Source organism: Prionailurus bengalensis, chromosome B2 (assembly GCF_016509475.1).
Source record: "Prionailurus bengalensis isolate Pbe53 chromosome B2, Fcat_Pben_1.1_paternal_pri, whole genome shotgun sequence".
Taxonomy (NCBI): domain Eukaryota; kingdom Metazoa; phylum Chordata; class Mammalia; order Carnivora; family Felidae; genus Prionailurus; species Prionailurus bengalensis.
In genome coordinates, this window is record NC_057349.1 from 64,173,538 (window position 1) to 64,182,107 (window position 8,570).

Below are 8,570 nucleotides of genomic sequence, written 5' to 3' on the forward strand. Positions count from 1 at the left end.
AAACCCACTGGGGCTCTGAAAATGGACTTTGAGTACATTTATCTCTGACCATGTGCCTCTCTGGACACAGTAGCTCATTTAGATTTCATCTCTGGGGGGAACATGGAGCTGGCTGTACTGCTGCCACCCGGACATTTCTAATCTCACTGAATGACATCTTTATCTCCAAACTGGAGACCAGGGAACTACCTCTGAATTTTCATCTGTCAGCACATCCAGTTTGACAACAAATTCTGTTAATTCTATTTCTCACAGTTGTCTCCAATCCACTCCCTCATTTACATCTCCATTGTCCCCATAAGCCTTTATCTGTTGCAAAAGACTCCCTAATCTTCCCTCTGCCTTCAGAAGGAACGCAACCTTTCCAAGATGCCACAGTGTACCTTTGTATCTTGGGTGCCTATTATAGGGCCCAGCACATAATAAACACTCAATAAGCCTTTATTGAATTAAAAAAATGTTTAGCAGTTATATCTTGAAACAAGACGTGTAAGGGTAGGGACAGCTATTTTTTGATCCATTTCTGAAATACAAAGTTTCCTCAAGACAAGTAGCCTTCAAAATGAATTAATATTTTTTATTTTAGAGAGAGCTCAAGCAGGGTAGAGGGGCAGAAATAGAGAGAGAGAGAATCTTAAGCAGTCCCTACCCTTAGCACGGAGCCTGATGCCAGTCTTCATCTCGTGACTGTGAGATAATGACCTGAGCCAAAATCAAGAATCAGACGCTCAACCAACTGAGCCACCCAGGCACCCAAAATGGATTACTTTTACGACAAGTACAAAGATTCACATTGAAACATTTCATAAGAATTTAACACTTTGACAAACCTAGATCATAGTTTCTTCCTGGTTTCTTGGGTCACTTAGTAACAAATGCCATTAATTGGTTGTAAGCTGATTTAACTGAAGTTTCAAATTTGAGGTTAAATAAAACAAAAAAAGTACATAGTTCTACTTTTCCTAATGGTTTGAAATTTTAGGTAAGATGAAGTAGTTTAAAAATCACATTTATTGGATCAACAAAGTCCCTGTTTCCATCCTGGCTTAGAGTTAGACGAATAGAAATAAACAAGCATGAGCATGAGATGAAGTCTCTCTATATGAAAAGCACCTGGAGCATTGGTAGAATAAAAACAATTCCCTTGGCAGTTCACAGCATAGCTGACTTTTTTCCCCTCTGGTTTTACACTTTAGACCAAAATTCAGTTTGACAGTAAAGGCCGCACTTTAAGAAATGGCTTTTTCCCTCAGTGTTTGATTTTCTGATTATATCCCTTCTCTTATGTGAGCTTTTCTTTTTCCTACATGTTGACCACCAAATTGAAATGAAAAACTCCATTATCTTAAGGTTTCATTAAATAGAAACCTTATGGAAGTTTTCTTGAATGAAAGTAAATTGTCATCCAAATTCTTTTAAACTTCATGAGCATTCTTTATAAGCAATCCTAAGAAAGGCTTGATTGAGTGTGTTATATACTCAGAAAAACTTGAGCTAAACTTGACTTTGTGAAAAGGATGACTCTTCATTTGTTCTTTTTTTTTTTAGCTTATTGTAATGAACTCAAATTATAAAAATATAATTAAGTCACAAAATCACTCACCTGAAACTCAGATATGTAAAGAAAAGCTATTTTGTAATAGCTTATCTGATCTTCTTCACAAGTCACACCCTGATGATTGGTAGGGACATCTTTAACTTGCCAGTGGTACTATTCCTATAATTTCCTGTTTATATTTCTCCTTCTAGTTAAACACCCGGAGTATTCAAAATTTGAATAAGGACCAGAATGGCCCTGTTTCTTTCGGTAAATTATTAGTCATTTAGATTTTATACGTTCCTCTCATTCCTTGCCCAATATGGCATCTGGAGGCATTGAGGAGGTGTATTAAATATACGGCAGCAGAGAACAGGTGGAAGAGATTCCCGGAGTGTCGTCTGGATGGTCTCTGGAAACCATAAAGTGGCTGGGCCAGCTTGTTTCTGGATTGGTAACTGCTAAAGTTCAGCTGCTCTCAGATGGCTATCTGGACTTCAACCTGATGGTGCTCATGATGGAACTGATAACTTTCAGTCTTGAAATTCCTACAAAGAGAAGCCAAGTGGATCCTCCTCTGGCCATCTCAATTTCACTGCTCCATGCCAGGGTGGAAGTGGCTGCCAGAAAAGGTTTACCCAGAAGCTGTCACCCACATAAGTCACCTGGGAGAGTGTGACACCAGGAATCCCTGGTGCCTTCTGGCTTCCTTATATGTCTAGGGACATTTTTACAGACTCTAATATGAGTTGACTAAAGAGAAGGTTATTTATGCAGAAAGCAAAAGAGAAAGGAAAATTATCCCTATAATAATAAACAAAGAGTACTTTCTTCTTTAAGTAGAATCTAGAGTTGGAACAGACTAGAAAGTAGGAAGTCCAACATTTACTTCTACTAATAAACAGGTTTAAAGGGTTCCCTTGGAATCTGTGACAATCTCCTGTTCAGTTTAGATCTAACCTAGGTCTTCCAGCTCCCCAGTCCTGTGCTCTCTCCATGAGGCAAGGTTGCAGATTTCTATGTAGTTTCCTGAATAGATGCCGGCTGAAAGATCTTCTGTTAAACTATATGCTAAAGTCTACCTTGTTTTCATTCTTTGGTTCCAATTAGTTAAATAACTATTTCAGCTTGGAGACATCTGTGTGACAGAGTTTTGGTTTTGCGATTTGAACCCCATCTCCTCAGCTCGGCCATGTGGCCTTGGGAAAGGCTCCTAACCCTTTATGAGGTCCAGTTTCTTTCTCTGTAAAGTGGGAACAGTAACACTCTATTGGAGATGTCTGAAAGTTATAGAATTGAAATGTTCATTCCTAACACAGAGTAGTTAATATACTATTATTGTTGTTGCTATTTCTCAAATACTTGTGGTTTCTGAGTGTTTCTTTCAAAGCCCAAAATTTAAAAGAGAGGAGGAAGGAGGTGAGGAAGAAAGGAATGAATGAAGACACAGAGCCAGAGCCAGATCTTTATATAATTTTAGATCACTCTTTGATTTTTCTTTAGTTTGTTTTCCGATTACATAGTAACACCTAATCCTTATTTGTCTACTTTGATGGTTATGAGAAAAAATTGATATCACAAATGGAAGAAACACGGCCTACGCTGTTATTATGATATTTATGATATAATTATTTCGGAATCTTGAATAATCTACTTTTTAAATTAAGGAAAATCTATAAAATACCCATCAGGGAACTTGGCAAGAGAAATAATATAATATTTAATGGGGTTCTGAAAGTTAGTTTCCTCTTTATCATCACTATTTTTGTGTGGAAAGCAAAAAGATCAGTGAGGTACTTAGATTTCCCAAAAGCATTTTCAAGAGAATTTTGTCCATCTAGATAAAACTCTGCTAAGCATTTCCCTCCACTATGAATCTTCAGGTCTCATACAACTACTCTGTAATTGCACAAATGCTGATTCAAAGTAAAGTATGAGAATTCTGCTAAAGAAAATACCCAGCCCTGGGAAAAACAATTCAAAGTGCCCATTACTGTGATAAATCAGGTAGTTTTTGAGGGATAACTATACATAGATCTATAGACTGGGTAATCTACAAAACAGCTGCTTTCAACTTTAAACACCTAATTATCTTAGTAAGTAGCTTCCTTATGGACCCCAGGGAGACCTGTATATGTATTTATTGACATTCCTTCAAGTTGGGGCTCAGTGAGGTTTATGAAGAGATTTTTTTTTTCTAATATGGCAGGGAATTATCTTACATATGGAAATGTTTCCAACTGGGAATTACCCTTCCCCCATTACCACTCCTCCTTTACTACCATTAATTTGAAGAAATTGTTATTCTGGGAATTAAATTAATAACACAAATAAGTAATGGGTGAGATTGCATTCTGTAGTAGTCAACTTTTAAGACAGGCTGTCTAAAATAGGAATAAATTTAACAAAACATGTGCAGATCTGTGCATTGAAAATTATAAAAGATTGTTAAAGACAAGAAAAAGGAAAGATACTATATTCTTGTACTAGAAAACTCATATTGTGAAAATGTCTGTTCTGCCTAAATTGATCTATAGATTCAATGCAAGCTCAAGAGAAGTCCCAGGACTTCTTTGTAGAAATTGGCAAACGGACACTAATAGTTATATGGAAATGTAAGAGACCTAGAGTTGCCATAATAATTCTCAAAAAGGAAAATAGTGGCACATAGGTGGTTCAGTTGGTTGAGCCTCTGACTCTTGATTTCAGTTCAAGTCATGATCTCACTGGTACTCCTGAGGGTTGAGCCTGCTTGGGATTCTCTCTCTCTTTCTCTCTCTCTCTCTCTCTCTCTTCCCCTCTATCCCACTCACACATTTTCTCTCTCTAAAATAAAAAAAAATGAAAAGAAAAATAAATTCAAAGGACTTTTTTTTAATTTCAAGCCTTACCTAGAGCTACATAATCAAGATAGTGTGGCCTTGGTGTAAGGATAAACAATAAATAGATGAAATGAAATAAACAGTTCTGAAATAGATCAACATACATAGAGTCCACCGATTTGAGACAAAGGTGACAAAGTAACTAGATGAGGAAAAGGTTATACTGGATAGTGCTGGGACACCTGGATATTTAAACAGGAAAAAAAATGAGCCTTGACTCCTACTTACACTACACAAAAATACGCCCAACGTGTATCATAGAAGTCAAGTAAAATCTAAATATATAAAACGTCTAGAAGAAAACATAGCTATTTTTCAAAATTTTAGGGTAGGCAAAGATTTTGTGGATAGAACATAACTATATCCATAAAAATTTATAAATTGGGTTTGTTAAGGTTAAAAAATTCTGCTCTTCCAAAGATACCGCTGAGAAACTGAAAAGGCAAGCCACAGATCAGAAGAAAATATCTGCAATACATTTATCTGAAAAAGGACTTACATCCAGAATACATAAAGAAATCTTACAACTCAAAGATAGGACAAATGACAATTAAAAAGTTGGAAAAAGATTTAACAGAATCTTCCCAGAAATATACATGTGCAATGGCCAGTGAGGACATGAACATAAGGACATGGAAATATTATTAATCATTAGGGAAGTATAAAGTAAAGCCACAATAAGATACTATTACAAACCTTCTAGAATGTTAACATTTAAAAAGATTGACAATGTCAAATGTTGGAAAGAATGTGGAGCAACTAGAACTTTCATACCCTGGTATTGTAATTTACACTGGGAATGTAAAATTCTGTAATTATGTTGGAAAACAGTTTGTCAGTTTCTTATAAAATTAAACATATGTTTTCATATGACTCAGGCTTAGGCATTACACTCAAGAGAAATGAAAACCTATGTCCACAAAAACACTGGTACACTAATATTCATAAAAACTTTGTTCATAATAGTCCCAACCTGGAAACAACCCAAATCCCTATTTACAGATGAATGGATAAAAATTCGTGAAATATTCATGCAACTTATCCAGTAATAAAAAACTACTTACATGCAACAACATTGATGAATCTAAAAAACATTCTGAGCAAAAAAGGCAGACTCCAAAAAATATGCATGAATGTCTATGCTCTGACTGTATATATATGAAGTTCTAGAAGAAGTAAAACTAATCCTTAGTGATAGAAGTCAGATCTGCAGTTTCCTGAGAAGGAGTTGGTGTTGATTGCAGAGTTATGGGTGAATCTGGGGGGAGGGTGCTGAGAGAATTATTCTAGATTTCCAGTCAAAATCAGGAAAAGTAGAGCCAAAAGGTCCATCTAACTTGGAGTAAGTGTGAAGAATCTAGGAGGATAGTAATTCTCTCTTTATGCTTTTATACTCTTCATAAGAGGAACCAGTTCCTACACCCTTCCCAGAGTTTCAGGTTTATTGCCTTTCTTAGCTTACAAAGTAGTTCAAAGTCTTCATAAACATCAAATTAGCAGTTGAAATTCGAATGCATTTCTGCTCAGTTATTTTTCTGTCATTTCAGTTTCAAGTATTCTTTGTTCTGTCAGCTTAAGTGTGATATCTCCTGCTTCATCATATTTTGATTGTGGCATCTCTAATATTAGCAACCGGATCGTGTTCAGAACAGGGAAAATAATTCCTTGAATTCTATCCTTATTGGAAATCTCTTCCACATTTGTCTTGTCCTAGCTTTCTAACTAGGTTCTAACTAGTCTCCCTACCCCCAATCCATTCTACAAATCACCATGTGAATAATTCTTCTAAAGCCTTTCCTTGGTTAAATCACCTACCTTCTGACAACCCTTCATTTTGCTTACTAAATAACATCAGACTTAGTAGGTTTTCCAGTCTGGATCCTTACTATCTTTCCGAATTAGTATCCCACTATTCTCCTGTGAACGACACATGTTGTAGCTAACATTGACCACCAGTCATTCCTTGAATACTTTCTTTCTTACCTCTACCCTTAGCTTGTGCCTTCCTTCTACTTGGGATGCTTCTCCCTTCAACTTTGCCTTTCTAGCTTTCACCAGTCTTGCAAACCACTTTGCATGATCTCTCTTTACCATCACTCACAACTGATAGGATTCCACCTACTTAAGGATTTTTCCCTTCTTCTTGCACTTGCTCCTGTATTTGATTATAAACTCATAGAAAGCTGGGGGTCAGTCTCTGACATCTCTGTTTCTCCCATAGGGGTGGTCTTGCATCTAGTAGGAAAAATACACAAATTGAATGAATATGAAGAATGAATCATGCAAGTTCATGTGGTTGAAAAGCAGAAGAGTGAGAACCAGAACTTCTGTCTCCTTATTCCTCACTCTATTACTTTTTACATCACTAGTGTTGGGAAAATTTCCCATAGGACTTTGAATTGCCTCCAGGAGAAGGATGAAGAGAGCACATTGTTCTAGCCATTTAAAATTGAATCCAAGAAGATAGTAAAATTTGCTGCAGGGAATCATCCTCACAGAAATATTAGCTTAGATGCCTTTTCTATTTCTAATCTTCTATGGTAGAAGAGCAAATGGCCTGTAAAGTCACCTGTGGAAATTGTGACTATTAATTAAGTCTTTTTATATGTACTTTTTCTTTTTAAATGGAGCTTGATTGGAGGCTTATAGCATATATTGTATGTGGTCAACACTTTATCAATGGGTCTCAAACTTGTTTGTGTTAGGGGAACACTTTCACAGAACAGAATTTTGGATGGCCCTTTTTTCCTTTATTATTATTATTTTTCTTGAAGTATAATTAGCCTACAGTGTTAGTTTCAAGTGTACAATAGAGTGAATTGTATACAATTCTATACATTTCTCAGTGCTCATCAAATTAAGTGTACTCTTAATCTCCTTTGTTTCACCCATCCTTCTATTCACCTCCCCTCAAGCAACCACCAGTTTATTCTCTGTGTAGTCTTCAACACAGAGAACAAACTGGTTTTTTTGTTTGTCTCTTTTTTGTTGTTCATTTGTTTTGTTTCTTAAATTCCACATATGACTGAAATCATATGGTATTTGGGTGGCACTTGTTGAAGGCATTGGCTTGCACCTGCGTTTGTCATGGCACACTTAGCAGGCCACCCTTTAACACCATGATGCTGTTTGAGAGGAATCATATGCTATCTTGACTAGCTTACTTATGTCATTGCATGTTCCAAGGAAAGTAGAAGTTTTCTTTGGTTTGGCTTGACAGTCACTATAGCTCTTATACCTTGCACCAAATTACACATCAACGTTCTGATAAGCAATACTAGAATGTATATTGGCTTGGTTGTAGCAAAAACACGTTTCCGTGTGTATAAAAATGTAATCATTTGCCTTTGATATGACACACATGTGGATATGTGCTTCTTACATGATCCAAGTTGAGGTGGTTGGACAAAACAACTGTCCATGTGGTAGAGGCTGTTGGCTATCCTCCAAAATTCATTCTCTTTGTTTTGTTGGGATAAAATTGTAGCTGGGCACATGGTTTTTCAGCCAGAGACTTTTTCCTCAGCCTCCTTACCACTCCATGAGGAGCTGTGACTGAGTCCTTGCAATAGAATGTGAGAGGAATGACATGTGTTGATTCAGGTATGTGCTTTTCTTTCACAAGTTAGAACTTAAATGTGTCCATGGTCCAGCTCCCACCATGCAGCAAGGTCAATACCTAGAGTGGACAAAGGTTTTCTGTTAAGGGCCATAGAGTAACTTTTTGTTAAAAATTTCAGTAAATTTCAGTAAAATTTTCGGTTTTGTGATTATACAGTCTTTGCCTTATGGTACAAAAGCATCCAAAGATGACACATAAACAAACGGTCATGGCTGTTTCCAATAAAATGTTATTTATAAAAATAGATGAAAGGTTAATTAGGCTCACAGGCCTGCAATTTTTTATCTCCTGCCCTGTAGTCAAGAAACTATGGAGACAAAGAAGTACCCAAATGACTCAATGGAGCTGCCCACCAGACCAGACCACTCACCCCAGGACTATTTATGAGAGAGAAATACACTTTATTTTTTTTAAGCTGCTGTGTTCTTGGGCCCCGTTGTTCAACAGTTTGGCTTTCCCTCCTAACCAGAACACATGAGCAGGTGTTGTTGATCTTCCTCAGGGTCAATTTCCCATTTGAAAGCAGGAA